The following is a 24766-nucleotide window of genomic DNA, read 5'->3' as shown; positions in this document are numbered from 1 at the left end:
ACTAGTTAGCATGTTTACAACATGATGCACAAATGAATCAATGAAGTCTTTATAGGAAAAAATAGTTGAGTATTCTTGGATCAATGGTGTCCAATAGATGACTGATCTTGGTTTGTCTTTGGTGTCTAACTTCTAAATGTTGATTGGAAACTTTTTTGACTAATAGTACAGGAACATGTGAAACAAAACTGAAGAGTACTTGAAAACTCTCTCATTTGGTAGTTTGATGAATTTTTCATGCATTATGTCTGCTATGAACTGAGCATATGTTGGGTCCCTATAATACTAGTGATTACCCCATTACTATTGTAGTTATACCCCTTATTTATATTGTTGTGCCCCTATTACCCCCATATTGTTATTTTTGTGCCCCATAGAATCCCTCTATTGTTATTTTTGTGGCTTTATATTATTATTGTTAGGTCGGCTGGATTATATTGTGACTCCTTAGACTCCTATATATAGAAAGGAGGTTTTGCCATTTGAATCATGGAATAATTGTTCATTTATGTAATGTAAAGGAGGTTTCCCCCTCGAAGAGGCTGAATTCTAAGGTGTTGATCTATCTTTTCTATCTTTTCTTGAGCTGGTTTCATAACATTTGGTATCAGAGCTTTGGATTCTAGGGTTTCGCTGCTCCAAACAGGTCATCGTGGAATTTTCGCTATAACTTTGTTTATGTGGTGTTTCAGAAGTCGCAAAAAAAACCCATTTGAGAAGAAATCATGTTGAACCTTGAGTCCAAATTTCAGATCTTTTCGCATGATATTTACGGAGATATGATCTGAGGAAGTTGGTCTTTTTGCAGAATCTTGAATTACATTCAAAACAGGTGACCTGGGAAAAATCGTCATAACTTTCTCTCTGGGAATCAGATTGAAAATTCGTAAGAAGGTATAGAAAGAGGACGGACTGTAGTTTCTTGTATATCTTTTTAAGAACCAAAGATCAAAAATTGTACACGTGGCACTTCATACAAGTTCGCTCTTCTGGAAAGGTATATAATCAGGTCATCTTGGGAGATTGTGCATAACTCTTTCTTGGAGAATCCAATTTGGATCAGACTGGTGGCATTGGAAAGAGGACACGGAGAGATACTACAGGTCACAAATTCAGAACTAGATGATTGGAAAGTACAGAGATACATCAGAGGCAATATCGTGCTCCTACAAAGTGAAAAAAGGTGTGTAGAATTTTTTAAATTTTTGCTTAAGCTTAGTTTGAAAATTTATTTTGAAGGAATTCAAAGGGCATAGTAGAGCATTATTATCGGTAACTGATGCCCTGAGGAAAGAAAATGCAAACACCTAGTAAGGAACCTGAAAGCTCTAGCATGACTCATGAAGAAGAGGAAGAAATGCTACATGATATATCAAAATTACAAGAACAAGTGCAACAAATGTCACGCTCACAAAAGTTAATAGAAGCTAAGATAAATGGCGTGGAAGCTAAGATGAATGGCATGGAAGCTAAGATGGACAATTTGAAGATAGATTTGAACATAAATTTGAAGACAGACATGGCAGATTTGAAGACAGATTTGACAAATTTTCTACAAGAAATACTTACTAATGGTGAAAAGGTAGTAAAGGAAACTCATGATGAGAACAAAAGAAATGTTAATCATGATTCCATAGACGCTAATGTTGGATCGAAGAATCACCATATTCCAAAAATCGATATGAGGAAGTTTGATGGCAAGGATCCCGCCACATGGATATTACAGATGGAGCAATTCTTCGATCTCAATAATGTGCAAAACGCACAAAAGGTACGTATGGCAACTGTATATTTGGAACCAAATCAGTTTGTATGGTATCAATGGCTTTTTTCTCGTAAACAATTTATCACTTGGGCAATTTTTACGGAAGAATTGATAGCACATTATGAGGATACAAAAAGCAACACTTTTTTTAGCCAATTGATAAGTCTCAAACAAAAGGGTTCAATAATGGAGCACATTGAGGAGTTCCAAAAATTGAACATAAGGGTAAAAGATATTCCAGAGGAGCATAGGATTGATGTGTTCATAGGGTCTTTAAAGGATAATATCCAACATGATGTTCGCCTTTGGGAACCTGATTCATTAGAGAAGGCATTCAGGTTAGCAAGAAAAATGGAAAGCAAAATTATGGCAACTAGGAAGCATACCACTCACAACTATAAAGACGGAAGTGTTGTTGCCCCTAGTCTTCCACAACCTACAAGGTTGACACCACAAAAATTGGAAGAAAAAAGAGCAAAAGGGCTTTGTTACAGTTGTGATAGCAAATACACAAAAGGTCATAAGTGTGCTGAGAAGAAATTATTCTACATAGATTGTGAAGAGGAAGAAGAAAAGGAGCAAGAAAGGTCAAAAGAAAAGGATATACTCCAGGAACAAAGCCTAGATGAAGAAAAAATAAATCCGACCATATCTTGTAATGCATTGGCGGGAATTACCACTCCTCAAACCATCAAGATAGAAGGACAAATCAAGAAGAAAAAGGTAATAGTGTTGATTGATTCAGGAAGCACCCACAATTTTATTCATTGTAGGGTAGCAAAAGAATTGAATTGCTTCCTATATCCAGCACCAGAGTGTCAAGTGATGATTGCAAATGGAGGAACAATAAATTTCTCTGGAAAGTGCCATAATATCAAGCTATCCATGGGAGAATATGTATTGACTAGCCCAATGCTTTCCATTCCAATGGGAGGTGTTGATGTTGTACTAGGAGTCCAATGGCTACAATCCTTGGGTACAATAGCTTTTAATTTTCAAGAACTTTTCATCAAATTTTCTACGGAAGGAAAGGAAGTTGAATTAAGGGGTATTGCAGGGAAACCAGGAAAGATAATCAGCTCTAATGGCATGACAAAGCTTCTAAAAAAGGAGCAAAGAGGTGTAATTGCACAATTATGTTCGCTAGATGTTTCCACATTGGAATCATCTATTTCTCCAGATCTCCAAAAAGTCCTGGACAATCATTCCAAGGTATTTGAGACTCCCAAAGGTCTCCCACCTATGCGTGATCATGATCATGCTATTCATCTGATTCCAGGAAGTGTTCCTCCAAACATCAGGCCGTACAGATATCCCTATGTCCAAAAAAGTGAAATTGAACGTATGGTTGCAGAAATGCTAGAGGCTGGTATAATTCAACCGAGTCAAAGTTCTTTCTCAGCTCCAGTAGTATTGGTGCACAAGAAGGATGGATCATGGCGCATGTGTCTGGATTATAGGGAGCTCAACAAGCTCACTATTAAAGATAAGTTCCCCATTCCTGTCATTGATGAATTACTGGATGAATTGCATGGATCAATTTACTTCACCAAGTTGGATCTTCGTTCGGGATATCATCAAATCAGAATGAAGATTGAAGACATTCCGAAAACGGCATTTAGAACTCATGAGGGTCATTATGAATTTTTGGTCATGCCTTTTGGCCTTACCAATGCACCTTCAACATTTCAAGGTTTGATGAATTCAATTTTCAAACCATTCCTTAGAAAATTTGTGTTAGTATTTTTTGATGATATACTAATCTACAGCAAGTCTTGGAAGGATCATGTTGAACATGTTGACAGGGTGCTACAACTATTGGAGGAGAAACAATTATATGCAAAAAGATCCAAATGTTTCTTTGGAGTCCAGGAGGTGGAATATTTGGGTCATATTGTATCTCATGAAGGAGTTAAGGTAGACCCTAGCAAAATTAAAGCCATTAAGGAATGGAAAATCCCCACATCCATAAAGCATCTGCGAGGATTTCTTTGGTTGACAGGGTATTATCGCAAGTTTGTTAAGAATTATGGGAGAATAGCAGCACCTCTAACAACATTATTGAAGAAAGATTCATTTTCATGGACTCTGGAAGCAACAAAGGCCTTTGAACATCTTAAAGAGGCAATGTGCCAAGCACCGGTCTTAGCTACACCGGACTTCACAAAAACCTTTATTGTGGAATGTGATGCTTCAGGAAATGGAATTGGTGTTGTTCTAATGCAAGATGAAAGACCCATTGCTTTTGAAAGTCGTCCAATCAAGGGAAAGTTTTTAAGCAAAGCTATTTATGAGAAGGAAATGTTGGCAATACTCCATGCACTTAAGAAATGGCGACCCTACCTAATGGGAAGACACTTCAAGGTAAAAACAGATCATGATAGCCTTAAATACTTTTTAGAACAAAGATTATCCTCTGAAGAGCAACAAAAGTGGGTCACAAAGATGTTGGGTTATGACTTTGAAATCATCTACAAAAAAGGGAAGCAAAATGTGGTGGCAGATGCACTCTCAAGAAAGGATGAGGATGTGGAAGCATTGTTGTGTGCCATTTCTATTATCCAACCAGATTGGATAAACGAAGCAAGGGAGGAATGGAAGAATGACGAAGAAGTGTGGGCACTTATTCGAAAGCTACAACAAGATTCCAGTACTTCTGATACATTTAGCTGGCAAAATGATTCGTTATGGTACAAAGATCGCTTATACCTCTGTAAGAATTCCCAGCTAAAACAAAAGATTCTTATGGAATTGCACACTTCTCCCTTAGGAGGGCACTCAGGATTTTTAAAAACTTACCACAGGGTTAAGAAGGAATTTTTTTGGGATGGCCTTAAATCAGATATTCAAAAGTTTGTGGCGGAATGTTTGGTTTGCCAACAAAATAAAGTTGAAACAATTAAGACACCGGGTCTATTACAACCTTTATCCATTCCAAGCCAACGTTGGGAGGAGGTTTCAATGGATTTTATCACAGGTTTACCCAAGTCTGAGGGAAAGAGTGTCATCATGGTGGTAGTTGACAGACTTACCAAGTATGCACACTTTTGTGCATTATCACATCCATTTAAAGCCAGTACAGTTTCTACTGCATTTATGGAAACAGTTCAAAAGCTACATGGAAACCCAAAGATTATTGTAAGTGACAGAGATCCCATTTTCACTGGAAATTTTTGGACAGAATTATTTTCTTGTCTTGGTACTCAGTTAGCTCATAGCTCATCTTATCATCCTCAATCTGATGGGCAAACTGAGATAGTAAACAAATGTTTGGAAGGATATCTTCGTTGCTTTGTATCTGATAAACAGACACAATGGGTCAAATGGTTGCCTCTGGCTGAATGGTGGTATAACACTTCCTTCCATACAGCAACAAAAATGACCCCATTTATGGCACTTTATGGGTATCAACCACCATCCATCACATCATATTTAAGAGAAAATTCTAAGGTTCAGGCAGTGGAACATCACATCGAACATCAACAACAAGTCCTCCAACTCTTAAAGGATAACCTCGTGTTGGCACAAAATAGAATGAAACAACAGGCAGATCAACATCGCAGTGAAAGAAGTTTTGATGTAGGTGATTGGGTATTCCTACGGCTACAACCATATAAGCAAATGTCCCTAAAGCAAGCTAAGAAGGATAATAAATTATCACCAAAGTATTATGGTCCGTACAAGGTGTTGCAAAAGATTGGTACTATGGCATACAAATTGGAGCTTCCTGCAGCTTCTCGATTGCACCCAGTTTTCCATGTTTCATGTTTAAAGAAGGTTATAGGCGACAAGCTCCCAATTCAAACAATATTGCCAGAACTTGACGAGGAAGGAAAAATTATATTGGAACCGGAAGCAGTCACAGAAACAAGAACTCGACAGCTACGAAATCGATCAATTTCAGAGTATCTTATCAAGTGGAAGAACTTATCCGCTGAAGATTCCACATGGGAGGATGAGAATTTTATGCAGAAGTATCCAGAACTACTCAAGCGTTGAGGACAACACTTTTTTGAAGGAGAGGGGCATGTTGGGTCCCTATAATACTAGTGATTACCCCATTACTATTGTAGTTATACCCCTTATTTATATTGTTGTGCCCCTATTACCCCCATATTGTTATTTATGTGCCCCATAGAATCCCTCTATTGTTATTTTTGTGGCTTTATATTATTATTGTTAGGTCGGCTGGATTATATTGTGACTCCTTAGACTCCTATATATAGAAAGGAGGTTTTGTCATTTGAATCATGGAAGAATTGTTCATTTATGTAATGTAAAGGAGGTTGCCCCCTCGAAGAGGCTGAATTCTAAGGCGTTGATCTATCTTTTCTATCTTTTCTTGAACTGGTTTCATAACAGCATAGTTATACATTATAGCAGGAGGCTTGCCTGGGAAAAATATAGAACGGAAAGCCAAGACAACCTCATCCACATGTTCATCTGTGGTGTACCCTAAAATGCAAGAGAGCATGGTAATAATTTGTCTACCTCTCTCAAAAAAAATGGTGGCGGCATAAGGAGGACTATTTGTTGGAGTGTGAGACTCTTTAATGATGAAAGTTTGAATACTTTGAGCTTTCTTGGGAATATCTAGCTTGGTGTAGAGGTCAAGCAATCCTTCAATTGAAAGTGGGGTCTCATTTTGACTTGACTAGATTTGCAGCATTTGATTTATAGATTCTGTTGTAATGATGAACAAAACCTACTGGTTATGGTGACTATGTCTCTTTGACTGGGAATGTAGCAATCTTGGCAGAAGTGGATGATTTCTGGGAATGGGTGTACCTATGGGAAACAATACTTGGGAAAATTTGACTCCCAAAGGTGAATGTCATCATTCTGGTTTAAAAACTTATCTTTACTCCAGTTGTGGAGTTTTAGTAGGTAGGCAGGGGAAGTTGTATCTTTAATTTGAAAGTCTCTATTGGCTAATGCAAGGTTGTCAATATCCAGGTGAGGGGTTTGCAGAGGTCTTACATCTAGAGAAGTTTGGGAAGCCATAATTGGGTTAATTCAACTAAATTATGCTTTTTGTGACTTCAGGAGTGAGGTTTAGAAGCTCTGGAATAGTGGGAGGGTAATTACAGTTTGTAAAAAAGGGTTTTGGGTGGACAATAGGCTTCTCTTCAACTTCAGGAATTTTTTTTAGTTAATTTAATTAATTAACCATTCAATAATTACTGTGTGTTTTTTAAATTCACAGGGTCGTTCTGGATTTTCCAAGAATACCTGGAAATTGGTGATTTGGTGTGCAGACATGGTTCTGTGGTGGCTGCAGAGGATACTAAGGCTTGAACTAGATATTTGTTGCTCCAACTTGGTGTCCACAGCGTCTTCAGGTGGCAATTGGTGGCTAAATTGGTCGCTCAAAGGTTCTGGGTGTCACAATTGGCTTACAGTGGTTTGCAGAAAAAACGAGCGAAAAGAACAATTTGGGGCTTTTTCAGCCTTTTAACCGATAACGGTTACATTTTGGCACGAAATTTTATTGAATGAAAAGTGGGTAGTTTTTGGTTTAAGAGGGGAGGTAGTCTTGTGCGATATCACACCGTGTTTGGATGGCGGGCGGTATTTTTCGTGAGCACACGATATAGCGTAGTGTTGCCACGTAGCCAAACAACGCTCGGCCAAAACCGCTAATCTCGCTTGCTTTCGGGCCGTTAACTGCCAGACAATGAATCCACATGATATGGCTTTACACCGTTGGATCTGGGGGTGGGAGATTGGAGGGATACAACATAGTTGAGTTGCACAGACAAAGTCGGGAAAGTGGTTGGCAAGGCCCGAGGTTTAATTATAAAGAATTGTAATTAATTAATGAATAGTGTCGGGATTTAATATAATCAGCGGGCTAATAAAGGTGGGACCATGGGTTATGTGGTGTGGTTTTTTTAACTCCACCAGGGTTGGTGGGTTAGAAAGGGCATCGGAGAAATATAAAGTGGGGGATGTTAATTATATAATGCGGGAGCATAGGAAAAACTTAGGATAAAATGGTTTTTGTGGGTTTTTAAGGGGAAAAGGGAAATTAATAAAGGGGGAAATGATATTTGTAATTGAGGAATGGGTTTGACACTAGAGAAAAGGGGTTTTGGGAAGGGGAGATGATTTTTGAAGGGTAATTTCTAGGGGAATGTGTGAAACCAAGGGGTAAGAGTCAAAATGAGGGGGAAGGGTATTTATAAGTAATAAAGGGATAAATTATCAAATAAGTATGTGTGGTTGTAGTGAAATGAGGGGAAATTTAATAAACAAACTTTGGTGAATATCCTTTCTTTTTCTCAATTCCTCCTGCACATGAAACAGAGGATTAAGCATGATAAATGTGCTTTTGTTTTAGCAACCTTGTGCACTTTGCAAAACTTCTTCTACCTACCATTTATTTACCCTAACATTTTTTATTCATTTCAATGGGTGCATTTAAGCTTGCTAGCCCTTTATTCCCTTTTCTTTTGATAAACAAACTATCTAATTCTAACCTTATAACTTTCAATGGCGCAGATTAAACTGATAAGCTCATTATTATTCTCTACCTAACTACTGATCTGCCAAGATTAAACAATTTGGCTAGATCTTTATTCTCTATCTATCAAGATGAAATTTAAAGCATGAATGAGTCAAGATTAAGCTATTTTACCGTCATGGATTGTGGCATTTTTGACAAGTTGCACACAATCTTATTTTGCAAATTAAAGTAAAAGGAGTGGCATTTGAATTTTCACACTTTCACGATCTATTTTTATCTCTTTTTGGAGTTCATATTTATTACTTTTTTTTATCTTTCCTTTTTCTTTATTTTTGTCCTTTGATTATTCTTTTAGGACATACCCTCTTTACATTTTTTAATTTTTACTATGGAAAACATTTTGCAGAAAGCAAAAGTATGTACAATATTACAAGACTAACCATAGCCAATTCAAAATTATGAATCTTATTATTATTGGACCCTAACAGGAGGGACAAAGAAATGGACTTGGAAGGGGAGAGAGGGAGGGAAGAAGGAAAACATAGAGACAGAAAAGTGGAGAGAGAGAGAGAGGGAGTGAAAATGGAGAGATGGGGAGAGTGTGATGTTTGGGGGTGATATAGAGAGACAAATAAGGAGAGATGGAGGGAGATAGAGATATAGATGGAGGGGGAAGAGAGGGAAGAAAATTTCTTGCACTAGATGCATTGATTTTAGCGTACATGGTGATTTCTAATCCTATTTGATTGCTTGAATTAGATGCATTGATTTCAATGTAGATGTTGATTGTTAACCCTATCTGATTGCTTGCACTAGATGCATTGATTCTAGTGTAGATGTTTTCTAATTATATTTAATTACTTGTACTAAATGCATTGATTTCAGTGTAGATGGTTATTTATAATCATATTTGATTGCTTGCATAGATACATTTATTTCATTATAGATGGTGATTTATAATCTTATTTGATTACTTGCACTAGACGCATTAATTTCAATGTAGATGTTGGTTTCTAATGATATTTGATTACTTGCATTAGATGCATTGATTTCAGTGTAAATGTTGATTTCTAATCCTATTTGATTGCTTGCACCAGATGCATTGATTTCAGTGTAGATGTTTTCTAATTATATTTGATTGTTTGCACTAGATGCATTGATTTTAGTGTAGATGTTTTCTAATTATATTTGATTGTTTGCACTAGATGCATTGATTTCATTGTAGATGTTGATTTCTATTTATATTTGATTGCTTGCACTAGATGTATTGATTTCACTGTAGATGTTGATTTCTGATTATATTTGATTGCTTGCACTATATGAATTAATTTCAGTGTAGATGTTGATTTCTATTCATATTTTATTGCTTGCATTAGATGCATTGATTTCAATGTAGATGTTTTTCTCTAATCCTATTTGATTGCTTGCATTAGATGCATTGATTTCAGTGTAGATGTTGATTTCTGATTTGATGTAACTCGATGTATGATGGTACATTAATTTTAAAGTGATTGGATTAACAGTGTGATTGATTTTAGTGCAAGCACAAAAAAATTATTGACAATGTGCATTGGTTTTTGTGTTATAGTAATTCAACTTATTAATATTGGAGAGCAAGAGAGAATCCAAAAACAAATAAATGTGTAATATCAATCCTCCCGCAATTTATTGAGAAGATTGTCTTTCTTCTTCATCACCAACTAATTACTAATAGACAATTACATACACATATAGCAATATAACACAAAAACTATAACATTCACAAACATTACCATCCAAATCCAAACACATAAACCACTCAAAGAATCTAAACATAAACACACACAAACCACTCAAAACATCCAAACACAGACGTACAAACCATTCAAGACAAGGAACGCAGAGTAAATTAAAGAAGAGAATTATATGGTCATGTCAAGTAAAGAAAACATAATGTAAATTTTAAAGTATGAATTTTATCTCAAACATATACATAATAATGATAATCTAAAAATATGACATTAAATTTATATAATGTTAAACTTTAAAATCCCCTAAAAAAGTTTTAATTATTTTTAATGAATTTTAATTTAATAATAAAAATTTTAATTTAATAATTATATTTATAATAAAAATTTTAAGTATTTTAATTTAATAATTAAACTTTAAATTAAAATTTTAATTTAATAAGTAAATTTATAATAAATTTTAATTTAATGAGTAAACTTTAATTTTGTAATTAAATTATTAGTCAACTTTACAACTCTCTAAGGTTACTGTCGGCTCTTCTTCTCTGACATATATTTATTGAACTAAGTGGTAGACCAGTGTTTCATAGATCTTTCTCATCCTTATGATGAACCACCGTCGCTGGTTCGAAACATCAATTACTACAACTACCAAATACAACATGAATCCGAAAACCGATTTACACAAATATGACATTACTGCCCTCAGCTAGAACTAGCCTAGATCCATATAATTCTAGATCTATCATGCGCAAAGAGAGATCAAATCCCTCAATGTGCAAATGTTTCCTCAAATTCTACACTCCAAAAAGAAGATTTGCACCTCGAGGGATTTTATCTACTTTCTTCTAAGTTTGTTTTATGTCGAGTTTGAATTATGTTACTAGTTTAGGATCTGTGAAAATGATGAGAGCTCCAAGCGATGAAGCTACCAAATTTGTAGAACAAGGAAAATATTGACAGACCTTTTGTTGGTGCTGAGGGAATTTGCTAATTATAGTAGGAATCGATCCTACATCATTGACTTACGGTGAACCCGAAGGTAGGAAGAGATTGAATAGCGTTCCTTCTATTTACTAACTTGTGTCAACAATTCGTGGAAAACCATCTATCACCGCCCGTAGGGATTTCCAGATTAGAAACTAACATAATGGTTTTGATATATTTGTTTATAAAATTATGCATTGTCTTTTAAATGGTGAAGGATTTTAGTCAAATAAAAACTAAGACTACCACATTTCAAATTTATTTATTTTCAAATTAGAAATCTAATCCAGAACACATGTCCTTATTATACCTCATCGACGCTTTTCTTTGAAAATTAAATTACTTGATCACCAAACTATATATGATTAGTATCTTTCTTCATGATTAGGGTTTTAAGTAATAATATTTTTCCTCAGTGGTAAGCGTTAGAGTTAGCTTAATATTGCGTATAAGTGGTTTTAAATCAGTCTTACCTATGGTTGTGCTTATACCATTCATTCCATTCAATATGATTAAATAATTCTTACCTATGGGTGTGCTCGAATAATTAATTGCATTGCAGATGATTACTATTTTTCTTCATGATTAGGGTTTTAAGCAACCATTGATATTTTCTTATGGCAAATTATGGGGTTAGCGTATCTCGGTAGTATTGCCTATAAGTGGTTTTAGATCATTCTTGTGTGGAGTTGAGTTTAAATAGTTTGGTTTATTCAATAATTTTATATGTAGTTGATAATATCATTTTTAATGATGACATGAAACAAATAAAAAGTGGTATTTCTTATAGTGTGTGTAAAGAGAATAAAATAGTATATTTCTTAAAACAAGGCAATTAACATATAAATATTTATTTTTTCACAGTTTAATACATGTTCGAGGATTCATATTATTAAACAGTTTAATATCAGACAACTCATGTTACCATGAGATGCTTATCGACCACGTTGAAAATTGACAATGTTTATCAAAATAAATTAAAACAATGGAGAGCATGCACGTGAGTAGTTGATTATCAAAATAAATGATAAATTTCTCTTAAACAACTACGAGACCTTATAATAATCTATTCAAAATATTATATCGATTGAGACAAATGTAAATGTAAACAAATAGAAATGGTTTTCATCACTCACTTTTTTCAACCACTCGCTTTCAAGAAGCGCAATGATGGTGATTCTTGTTGATCCAAGAGAGTAATTGGTGGGTTTATAAATCGAGCTTCTTCTTGATGCGGGAGTTCCAGTAATTCTCCAGTTCGTTGTAATAGCAGAGCAAGAGGCCATTTTTATTTTATTTTGTATGTATCTCATTTTGACCACATTAATTGTTCTGCCTTGTTTTATGTCATTGAATTTACAGAAATATCAGTATAGATCCATCTTAAAGCATTACTTATAATTAATGGTGAACAAGAATATAGAAGCCTAAATATCTATTAGAATTGAAATACACTATATGTAAATCTCCGCGCTTACAACATAATTACACATAAAATAATACATAAAATTTATATACATTGATAAATAAAAGTAAAGAAAATTTCATTGTAAATAACAAAAATTATAGGAGAAGTGAATGGGAGGTATCTTACATGGGAGTTGAAGAAACCAAATTATTTGCAAAGTTATGTATATTTAACCATCTTATGCCAATCTTTGATCCTACTAACCACAACTAATGTGTGGGGCAGGAATATCAATCCAACCAACCCCTTAGTCAAGACAACTAAGAGGACATGAGCCTTTAATCAAGTACCTCTATCAATATCTAATTCTTGCTTCCCAAAAATTCTCTTGGAAAAGATACCTTGCATCCTTGCTGGTCCACTAAATAGATCTCCTTTGTCTAAAAATGGAATGAAAAACTCCATCCATAAGATTTACTTGTCACAATGCATTTTTATTTTTTTTGTTTTTCATAAATATATAGATCCTTATTTTTACCATTTTTCTTTTATTAATAAAATAGTTTATTTGTTTATTTATTATTATTGGCATATATCTAATAATAATATGGGCCCATACTCTCTTAGGTCATGAGGATATGTTGTTCATGGAGATCAACTAATTTACACAAGGAAAGTTTTTTGGAAGGTTTGCCCAGTTCTCTTATGTCAAGGGACATAATTATCATGTTGGAAACTTATATGAGGCATGCCTTGCTCTAAGGGGCCCTTTTAGGGCGTTCTATTCCCTCCTTAACTTCCATAAGGTATTAGTTATCGTTTCTAGAAATAGGATATTTTTTTCTACTTCCAAGTTGAGTTACTTCTTGCCCTACATTCCTATTTATGGGCCCTTCATCTCCTTAAGAGTCCATGGACAAGACTCCCTTTCTTGACCTAAGACAATATTTTAAAAAATTATAAACCGAAATGTCTCTCTCCAACACATAGACATTGTGGGTTCCCCATTTACATTTGAGTCTCCTCTCCCAAAATTACACTAGAATTTGAACACACTACTAGAAGAAGGTCTTTTCCCATAACCTAAGTCTCCCCATGAGGCAATCACTTCCCCCCATTATGATTTTTCCTTTCATAGCCTTCTTAACATAGGTATACACACTTTAATCTTAACTAAGATTCCATAGGAAATATAACCTTAGCACTTTCTAAACCAACTAGATTTTTATGGCAACAAATTAACTTTACTAATTTAAAAGAGTTGTACGTAAGAGAGGATTCCATGCTCATTGAGTCACAAGCAGACAAGTAATAGAGAACATTAGTTGTTTCCACTAAAAGAATCCTTGGATTATTCATAGAGCTCATTTCATTGCTTACTAATGTTCATCCTTAGGACCTTTCTCAAATCTTCCAGACTTGAAATTCTAATTTCCCTTTCATCTACTCCAATGGATTCTTTTCAATATCCCCCATGCCCTTGTCCTCAATTATATTTGTGGGTTGTATCTCATTTTTTTGTCTCTAAGCCTACACCTTCCTTATCCATTGCTTACCATGGAACTTCAATATGAACTCATTTGTCAAATGCCCATATAAATGTCATTGGAAAGAACGAAAGGGTATTCCAATATAGTCCAAAATTTGAACGACACTTCAATTCCTTGCCTCAATTCCCAATTCCTCTACCATAATCACCTCCATCTTGTTGAAGTTGTAACTAGTGTCGGTCATCAGATGTATTTATTATATTCATTACTATGTTTATTTTTTGTCAAAGCATGTTCTTCATGGTTATAGAGTCAAAAAGAATTTATTATGAGTCAAAGAAAAATTTACTTGAGTCATGTCCCATTTGGACATTTGTTAGAAACAAATTTTGAATTTTATGTTGAGGCAATAAGTCCACAAAATGTCAAGTCAACCCTACTTGGAACAATTCGGCATGGGCCTCCAAGAGACACTTGTTCAATCTCCTAGACAACTATATATAAGAAGCAAGTTCGACCCTCTTAGAGATCATCCAGTCACACAGAAGAAGTACATTTGAACCATGTGAAGGAGGACTAGAAGAATAACTCAAAGGAGAGAGAAATGAAGTCAAATAAGAGAGAAGAATATTTTTGCTTGATAAAATTTCATACTTGAAGGCTGATATTTTTTTTGCTACTGCAAACCCGAAATTCTAGGGGATGAAATTTCTAGACTAAAATTTTAGGGGTTGACCATATTTGGGATAGTTTTATCATCATTGATTTTGACCATGGAGATGAGTTTGAGGAGGATTTGACTTGGCATTTTTAGTAGCAGTTTTGGTCTTGGTCTTGGATATCTCATTTTGATTTTATTCTATAAGAGGATTGATGAGTTTTCCCTGTTGTGCGGTTTTTCCCTAGCTTGGAGCCTAGTTTTGGTATCTCTTGTCTTTTTGTTTTCCTAGATTTATTAAATATTTATATAATTTCTTGATGAAGAGTACATAACACATAATAAGAAGTTATCTAGCATTCACAAGTAATTATCAAAAAGAGGAATCAAGCTTTAATCTATGCCACACTTGGTTTCTCAACATGGTATCAGAGTTATGGTAAAGGTAGGATCACAATTGAAGAAGCCCTAATCGATACATGTCTATTGTGCAAAGAATATCTAAGAAGCTAAGATCAATGCATCCATTACATGAAGGTTGTTAAAGATCAAATCCCAAGTATCTTGTCATCTCTGAGGACTGAACAAATTTAAATAGCCCAAGTAAATAAAACTGAGTTATTCATCTCTGAAAGAATGAAGGTTGAAGTGTAGAAAGAATATTTGTACCCCCGCTTAAGATAGAAAATGACCAAAGGACAATTTGAATATTTGTGACATGTGAGTTTTGTAATCTCTTTGGCATATGAATTTTAGTAGCACCTTCTCTTTGAAACACGCAAAGGACTATACTTATGTAATCGTACTAATGAGGATCTGAATTTTCTGTGGCAGTATACCTTTGTGGCATCTGAGTTATATGATGATTCTCTATGGTTCATAACACATTTTACACATCTGAAATATTCTGTATAATATCCATTACAAAGAATAATAATTAAGAAGGACTATTGAAGGATGAAAACGAAAGTTATAACTGATATCTTTATCAAGAAGATAAGAAGACAAAAATTTATACTTGATATTCTCAGAAGTTTATGCAAATCTCATGTAGCAATAATGTGAAGCCTCCAAGGCACTATGGGCTATATTGTATCATATCTCCTTGAAAGAAGAACTATAATTCTAAGATCAGAGGTGAAGGGAGACAGTGAAATTTAAATCAACATCTACAAGGCATGGAACAATGCAAAATATATCTCCAAGGCATATATATCAAAGACATTATATTTTTATGACATATCTCTTGAAAAGACCGTATTTTTGTGGAATTTGGAAGGGATCGAAAATCTATTGAATCTCCTTTGAATCTTCATGATGGATTGGTATTCTTCTTGCATCACCTTCTTCCATTCTTCTTGATGAGCGGCTTCTTCAAATATAGTCAGTTCAACTTCTATCAATTTTGTCATGTATGTTGCATATCCTGAATATATTTTTGGTCTTTTGCTTTCTCTAAAATTTCCTTTAGCATCTCCATTTCCTTCAGCATCTTCAAGAGTAGCTTTCAACCAATTTGGCCTCTTACTTTTTTTGGGTATGATCATAGGTATTCTTCATGATGGATTAGTATTCTTCATGCATCACCTTCTTCCATTCTTCTTAATGAGTGGCTTCTTCAAATGTACTCGGTTCAACTTCTATCAATTTTGTCATGTATGTCGCATATCCTAAATATCTTTTTGGTCTATTTCTTTCTCTAAAATTTCCTTTAGCATCTCCATGTCCTTCGGCATCTTCAATAGTAACTTTCAACCAATTTGGCCTCTTCGTTGTTTCAAGTATGACCATAGGTTTAATTGTCTCATTTGGTCATGCATCTTCTTCTTCTTGGTTTGTAGTTTCCTTATCATGGTGTTCTTCTTCTTCAAATAGTGGTGTATCTTCATCATCAGAATCAATTGAGATATCCTTGGATATTTTGTAAGCATTATTCTCATCAAATATAACATCCCTGCTTACTTCAATTTGTCTTCCTTCCTTAACGTAGATTTTATATGCCTTTGAAGAAATATTGCAGCCAATGAAGATCCCTTTAATGCTTGTAGAATCTAGATTCTTTTGCTTGTTCTTTGGAATATGGATGTATGTGGGACACCCAAAGATTCAAAGATGGTCCACACATGGTTTCTTCCATGTGAATGCTTCTTCAAGTGTCATATTCTCAAGGATTCAATGAGGAATTCTATTTTGTATATATATCAATGTCATAGCTACTTCACCCCATAGAAGCTTTGGAAGATCTTGATCAAATACCATTATTCATATAAGTTCTTCAATTGTTCTATTTTTACTTTATGAAACTCCATTTTATTCAGGATTGTAGGGGAAAATGAGCTCCCTCTTATTACTTGCTTCTTTACAATATGAAACCAATTATGTTGAAGTGTATTACCCACCACGGTCGGATCTCAAGGTATTTATCTTTATTTTGGTTAAGGTCTCCACTTCAGATCTAAACTCCTTGAACTTTTCAAATACTTATTCCTTTGCCTTGAGAAGGTATATTCATGTATTTCTAGAGTGATCATCAATGAAGGTCACATAATAAAGATGGCCTCCAAGTGATTTGTTAGACATAGCCCCACACACATCAGAATGAATGAGGTCTAATATTTCTTTAGACCTTGTATCATTGCTTGTAAAAGGCTTCCTTGTATTCTTTCCCAAATCACATCCCTTACATACTCCTTCACAGTCATCCTTGATGTTCGGGATGCCATTTACCATTTGATTGAGAGAGGGAATGATATTGTGGTGTGTATTCCCATATCTTCTATGCCATAGTTCGATAAGATTGATTTCCATGTGAACTAGGGCTTGAGGAGATGGTGTTATAACCCTCTATAGTCTTTGGTCATGAACTCCAATAACCTTTTCCTTTTCATTGTTTGAATCCTTTCCCAAACCAAGACTTTACCATCTACAAAGGGAGCCCTATCTCCTTTATCTTCTAAACAAAAAATTGAAAGTAAATTATTTTTCAAACTTGGAACATAGAGTATATTGTTGAGGTGTAGCTTCGCTCCATTTTCCAACTTCAAATATGTAGATCCAAGGCCCTTGACTGCATAATTGTTGTTATCTCCTAACTAAACTGCATGAGATGATTGTTCCTTTGATAGAGTATGAATTTTTCCACTTTCTTCTGTCATATGTATTTATGTTGCATTATCAATGATCCATGCATCGTCACCATCAAGAGTACTTGTAAGTGCAACCAAGAACCATTCACTTTTGATTTTCTTAGATAAGTTGTAGATTATCCTTCCAATCCAGCTTCCATCAATTCTTATGATATTGAATGCCATCTTTAAGTAACTTGTCATAGAGGGAGTAGCCTTCTTTTTCATGTCAACAAAGTGATCTCCAACCTTTTTCGGCCTTAGCTCTGAAACCATGTTGAGAAATTAATGTTAGTAGTAATTAGGGTTTGATTTATCTTCTTGATAATTACTTGTGAATTACGTTGGCTTCTTTTACTTATTTATTATATTATTTATTATCAAGAAATTACCAATTTATGTGTATATGAATATCACGAGAACGAGAGACATAAGATGTAGGCAGACAGCCAGGGAAAAACCCCTATAAGGGGAAAACCCAGTCAAAACTCTTCCTTTAGTAGATTCAAAGACCCAACAATAGCCCAGTAACTTCGCACATGTGAGAGAAAAATAGACCAATATTTAGATTTTTTCTTCTCCTACAATCTTCTTCATTCTCTAGCAACTTCGCGCTTTTTATGCCTCTCTTTCTTGTGTATCATACTTGTTGAGTGAGTGATGCAAATGGATCAAACTGCCTCTCTATATATAGCGTCTTCTATGGGTTGAATTTCCCTAATGTGGGCTAACTTGGTGTAGAGGTGTCAAATGCCCTATTTAACTCAAAAATAATTCTTTTTTACATGATACAAAAGCCCAAGAAGGGTCTAATAAAATTGATAATGATTATATTGACTCAATATAAAACCTAGAAGGCTACAATGGAGGCTTTTACCTAAAAAGTGATGACCCAAGCATGAAACCCATGCTTTAACAAGTCATTTTTATTAATAATAAAATCTCTTTTGACAAATAAATTACATTATACAATTGGAAGACTAAACCTAGTTACATTCTTCAACAGAACCTTGATCTTCCTACCTATTACATTCTCCACTAGAGCTTTGAACTCTATTATGAATATAATTCATAACAAGTAAATAAAATAAATGTAAATGTTAAATAATCAAATATCGATTATGTTAAATAGTCATTAAGTTAAGTGAAGAGGCATGTCTAAAAGACATGCCTAGTCACTTAGGTATATATATGCAGGTCCTCATTGTAACATTCATCACTTATACATTTTTATATATAATAAATTATTATTAAATACCTCTTGTGTATTTTTACATTCAAGTCTACAAGCTATCAGTTTTTATGCTTCAATGGTATCATAGCCATGGCGCACAATATAATCATGTGGGTCTTTGATCGTTGCTTGCTACACAATGTGCCATTACGTTCACTTCCTGAATGCATTGAGCAGTTTATTAAAATTCAAGGAGCATTTCAGTGTTTAGAAAAATCAATTGCAAAAGTTAAAGCATGTCGAAATGAAACCGATAATAAGGAAGATGATTCTATAAACATTGTTGATAATAGTATGATTTTTAGTGCCAAGAATCCTTCAGGGAATTCTTGCAATGCTTTGCCTGTAACTTTTACTGCAAAGCCCTCAACCTTGAGAGTGTCTACAAAATATGATAATGAAAATAAATATAAAGAAGAAAGGCACATGAATGATAAACCAAGGGCTGACAGGTACAAGGATGATAAAAGCAAAGATGAAAAGTTTAGGCTAGAGCAGCCTCATCGAGATTTCACTATAGAACACCATGATAGTAAACATTTCAAAGATGAATCTAAGCAGCAGGTTAGCTGCAAGAAAAATAAGCATTATGAGAGCGACCAAGAGTATAGTTCCTATTTTGATGATCGTTATCCAGAACATGACACTTCCCATAACCGGCGCTCTTAGAAATTAGAAGGCTAAAAGTTACGTAGATTTCGTGAATCTAAAGAATCCTTTTTTGAAGATGAACGTGGAGGAATTAGAAGGGTTTGTGAAGACGACTTATTAGATCAGGATAGATTGGCATCTAATTTGCGATGCTCTAGTGTAATGGATGTAGCCACAAACAAGGATCAGCAGAGGAGAGTCTGTGAAATAGTTTCAAAGATTGACATCGAGAAAAATAGGGTAAAATTTGTGGAATTTGGATCAGAATCGAAGGATACTTTATTTGAAGAAAGGCCTCAGCTTGGCAGGGGTAATCAACATGCACAAAAGTTTGATCATGATCATGATCGCTGTAAAGAGCAGGCCATTCTTCGTGTTGGCTATAGAACTGAAAGGTACCTGCATGGCCATAGAGAGGAATTTCCTGTGCAAAGTTCCCACAGTTCACTCAAGTCAAATGCTTGCCTATTCACTTATGATTTATATTCTCATATGAATAATAAGAGTCCTGGTAGTGTTTTCTTCCGGACGCAGGTTCTTCTAATAAGAGTCTCTGTTTCATTGTCGCCATCCCTATCATTCATTACCCGACACAACACCGCTCATGCTCCGTCCCACTTCCGCTACTCCAGCTACATTAGCTGTCCACACGGTCCCTTCACCGTGCTCCCCACCACTAAGCACCAGCACTCAGGCTCTCGATCGTGGCATGCAACCAACATCTATTTAGCCACTATCATTGTTTGTTGCAGTGCAAAACCTGGGTTCATGACATTTGGTCATAACATTCGGGCAGAAAATGATGTGGAGATCAAACGTTGCGTGGAACGTTTGGTCATAACGTTTGGGCAGAAAATGATGTGTTGGTCTAGCACTGCGTAGAGGTCAAACGTCGCAAGAGTTAGATTGATCGGTCAAAACAAAGAGAACACCGACTCTGAGGTTTCTTTAATAAAAATGGAGGGAAATAAATTGTTTTCTTCGGATAGGTGAATTGGAAATCAATTTTTTTTATAACAGCAGACTCGTTTGAGATATCCGAGAGCAGAAAGACTTCTGACAAAAGGTTAAAATATACTAACAATAATTATTCCTTAAATCAATCATGATACCGATGCAATGAGAATGACTAAGAATTAAAGACTCTCGATGTATCCATTCCATGACGAATTGATCAAGAGAAGGAAGCTCGTTCATATCTTCAAAGCACTATAGTCTAATAAATTTGATAGTTAAAGTTTATAATAGGTACATTAGGAACTTAGTGAATATAATTTAATTAATCAAACCATCTAATTAATTAAATTATATATAATTAAAAAAAATACAAAAAAATTAGAGTTATTAAAAAAAATAAAAAATCCAAGGGAATATTACAAATTCTACATGACGAGACACTTGCCATATTATATACATCAAGTGACAGACACTAAGTGAAGAAAACATTGAGACGATAGACACAAGGAAAGAAAATCCATAGCGTTAAAACTTTGAGGACAAAGCTTCCGAAGGGAGGGGCTACGTTATGAATATAGTTCATAACAAGCAAATAAATAAAACAAATGTTAATGTTAAACAATCAAATATAGATTATGTTAAATAGTCATTAAGTTAAGTGAAGAGGCATGTTTTTTATTCATAACAAGTAAATAAATAAAATAAATGTAAATGTTAAATAATCAAATATCGATTATGTTAAATAGTCATTAAGTTAAGTGAAGAGGCATGTCTAAAAGACATGCCTAGTCATGAAAGGACACCTACTTAGGGTATATATATGCAGGTCCTCATTGTAACATTTATCACTTATACTTTTTTATATATAATAAATTATTATTATTAAATACCTCTTGTGTATTTTTACATTCAAGTCTACAAGCTATCAGTTTTTATGCTTCAAACTCCTAAGAGCGACTAAAGGCCTTATCCTTGGTCTTCAGGAAGTATATCCAGGTCTTCCTAGAGAAATCATCGATAAAAGTCATGAATTAATCATATCCTTTGAGATAATTCACAGAAATTGGTCCACATCTATCTGAATGCACCAAGTCAAGAATACCCTTAGATCTCTTGTCACTCCTTGAAAAAGATACTTTCACAAACATCCCCAACACACATCCTTTGTAAACATCATCATGCTCTGTGCTCACCTCTACAACACATGTCACTATCTTACGAAGAAATATGAGTGATCCATGATGTATATGGCCCATCCTCATATTGCATAGCTCTCCTTAATCCCTCATATTATTTTTGCTAACCAGTGCATTCGTACTGTCCATCTACAACTTGTACAATCGATCACTCCTAACTCTAATCACGATAGGTGATTTCCAATCCTTGTGCTTGAGCAACACTTGTGCCCCTCTAAAAGGTACATCGTACCCTTTATCCTTAAGGATAGATATGGAAATCAAGTTCATACCCAAGCCTAGACATGCAACACATCATGAATAGGAATCAGCTTTCCATTCTCCCTTTAAAATAGAACAATCCCTCTTGCATTTGGATTGAACTTGGAATTGTTCCTTATCTAAATATGGAATTTATGTCCTCCTCCCTATAGCTGGAGAAATACTCTCTAACTCTTGTCATGTGAAATGACGCCCCACTTTCTATATACCAAACACCCTGTGAAGTTGATCTAGATAGGCAAGAAATAAGAGTGAATTCCTGATCCATAATGTTGTAGAGCTCATTTGCACTAGCTAAATTTGTTGTCTTCTTCTTGCCCTTCTTCTCAACCTTCTTTCTCTACAGATAGTTTTTGACATAGCGGTTGAATTTGTGACATCCATAAAATTTGACCTTGGAAAAGTCATTCTTCTTCTTCTTCTCACCTTTTGGTTTCGGTCCCTTGCTGGACCCCTTCTTCACTTTTCCTTTCAATGTTAGGGTTGCGTTCTCTTACTTCTCCTCACTCTTCTAAATCCTAATGTTTCTACCACATAAAAGTCTAAGTCTCAAGTCCTTCTAAGTGAAATCACTCCATAATCGATCCCAACTTGGTAAGGTGTATCATCCATTAACGACTTGATCAAACACATCCCACTTCTTCGTAAATCCATTTAGGGCCATACATACCATCTCATCATCATCTAGTATATCTCCCACTACATCTAACTCATCCTTTAACAATCTAAGCGTGGTGAGCTAGCTTGTAACATCTTCACCCTTGTTCATCTTGGTATTCCTCAACTTTTCTATGAGAAGTAGCTTCCTATTGGTAGTAGCATCCTAGAACAGTTTCAATATTGTGCCCCCCATTTTCTTTGTTGTATTTAACTTAGCAATATGAAGAAATATATGGTCTTTAACTCCATCAAGGATTATCCTCCTAGCTTTGGCATCTTCCTTCTTGTATGTTGCAAATTGTGTTGGATCTATTCGTACAACTATCACACTAGTCACATTCTCCTTGAGACCATTTTCTTCCAACAATAAAGAAATTTTGGCTTTCTAGACACCAAAATTTGAGGCTCCATACAATCTTGTCCTGATCTTTCAAACCTGTTGAGGCCATTTTATAAACCCTCGGAAATATAGCAAAACCCAAATAAACTAAAGAATATAAATTGAGTTTTAAACCCTCGACTTTTCTCTTCCCATGCTTGTGCAAATCCTTCTGATGCCCTCAAATCTACTCTAATACCATGCGAAATTTTAGCATTATTGTAGTTACTGGTTATTATTAATCTATCAAGTTTTATTAGTTGTCTTCTATAATTTATTTGTAGAAAATATTGAATAAAACACCAGTGAAACTTCATAGAAAATAAATAAACCACAGGACCGAGAAAATATCACACACACACAAAATAATGAAAACCGAAATTTTTAGACAAATGTTCCTGGAAAAACCTAAATGTGGGGAAAAATAGTTCAGCATATGAGTATTTTATTTATTCTTCAACAAAATTTTCTGATTGAAAAATTACAACCGTTTGTCGTAGATTAGAAAACCTCCATAAAATCGTTTCTTTCACTTATGCAAGTCAATTTGGCTTCCTAGAGACAACTCGACCCCTCTAATCTAATTTGGCACTCCTCTAGAGCCTCAAACTGGTCCACACATGTGGCTCTGTTAACTCGACCCTCACTAGAAAACTCACACTAGCTAGAAATCAACTCGACCTCCTCTATAATTCGAATTCTCCTTGAAAACTTAGCTTTTCCTATGCAAATTGATCACTCTAGAAAATTTCTCCTTGCTTTGTAAACTCGGCCTCTCTTAAGCAATTCATACTACTAGGAAACTCGACCTCTTTTGTAGATAAAATCAACCTCCCTCTATCTCTAGGAAACTAGAAATCACAGTGAAGAATTATCTCTGGCAACTTTGTCTTCAATCATTGTTGATCTCGATCTAGTGGTGATCTCACGCTATCAATGTGCCCTTTCTATCTCTACAAATCTGTCTCTTATATGTTCTCCAAATGCCCATCGATTTCCTCTTATAATCTCTCGTTGATAAATCAACGACCACAATCTAATCTCAATCAATGGCTATGATCATCCTAACCCCATCAAATGAATTTTCTAGAAGTCACTAGAGAAAAATCGATTTACCTCAATTTATCTCGATTAATTAAGCTATTCCCTAACTTATACTTAGGAAAATTAATAAACTGGCTAATTAATTATAATTAAGGTCATTTTCCTTAGAAACTTTTTCTGGGTATTGGAGAAAATTAATCCATTGTGTTCCTTAGTCCCATGGACACCATCTAATACTAGAACACTTGTCTGAGCTACATAAACTAACACAATCTACTTTCACCTACGATTTGTGAAGGATCTGCTTCATTGATGGCTAGCATGTGATGTACATTTTAGTGGGTGTGATGTGCAAGAGGACTTGTGATATGTAGCTAATTTCTTTCAGTGCATGTCAATGTTTGGAGAGTATTTATGCATGTGATATGCATGCTTAACCATTTGGGTGTATGCTAATTCCATAGCAGGAGAGGGGATTATTCATTCCATGATACATTGATGACTATTGGTTGAATAGTTTTGATTGAGTTGTGGCTCAATGGTTTTTCTTGCTCAACTTTGATGATTGATGCAAATGGAGGGAACTTCTAACATTATCCCTTATGGATGGTATTAATTGTAAATCTTGTACATTTGTGGAGAGATTGATCATGGATATGATAGATAGTGTGATGTTAAATTATCGATTCTCTTATGCATTTTTACCTATGGTTGTGGAAGAGGTTATTGCTTCCGAGCTTGCGGATTATGGGAAT

The sequence above is a fragment of the Pinus tabuliformis genome, chromosome 9 (genome assembly GCF_031772625.1).
Source record: "Pinus tabuliformis cultivar Carrire ecotype Pingquan chromosome 9, CPIR1, whole genome shotgun sequence".
NCBI lineage: Eukaryota > Viridiplantae > Streptophyta > Pinopsida > Pinales > Pinaceae > Pinus > Pinus tabuliformis.
The sequence above is the reverse complement of the archived record's forward strand: the minus strand, read 5'-3'. Positions refer to the sequence as shown.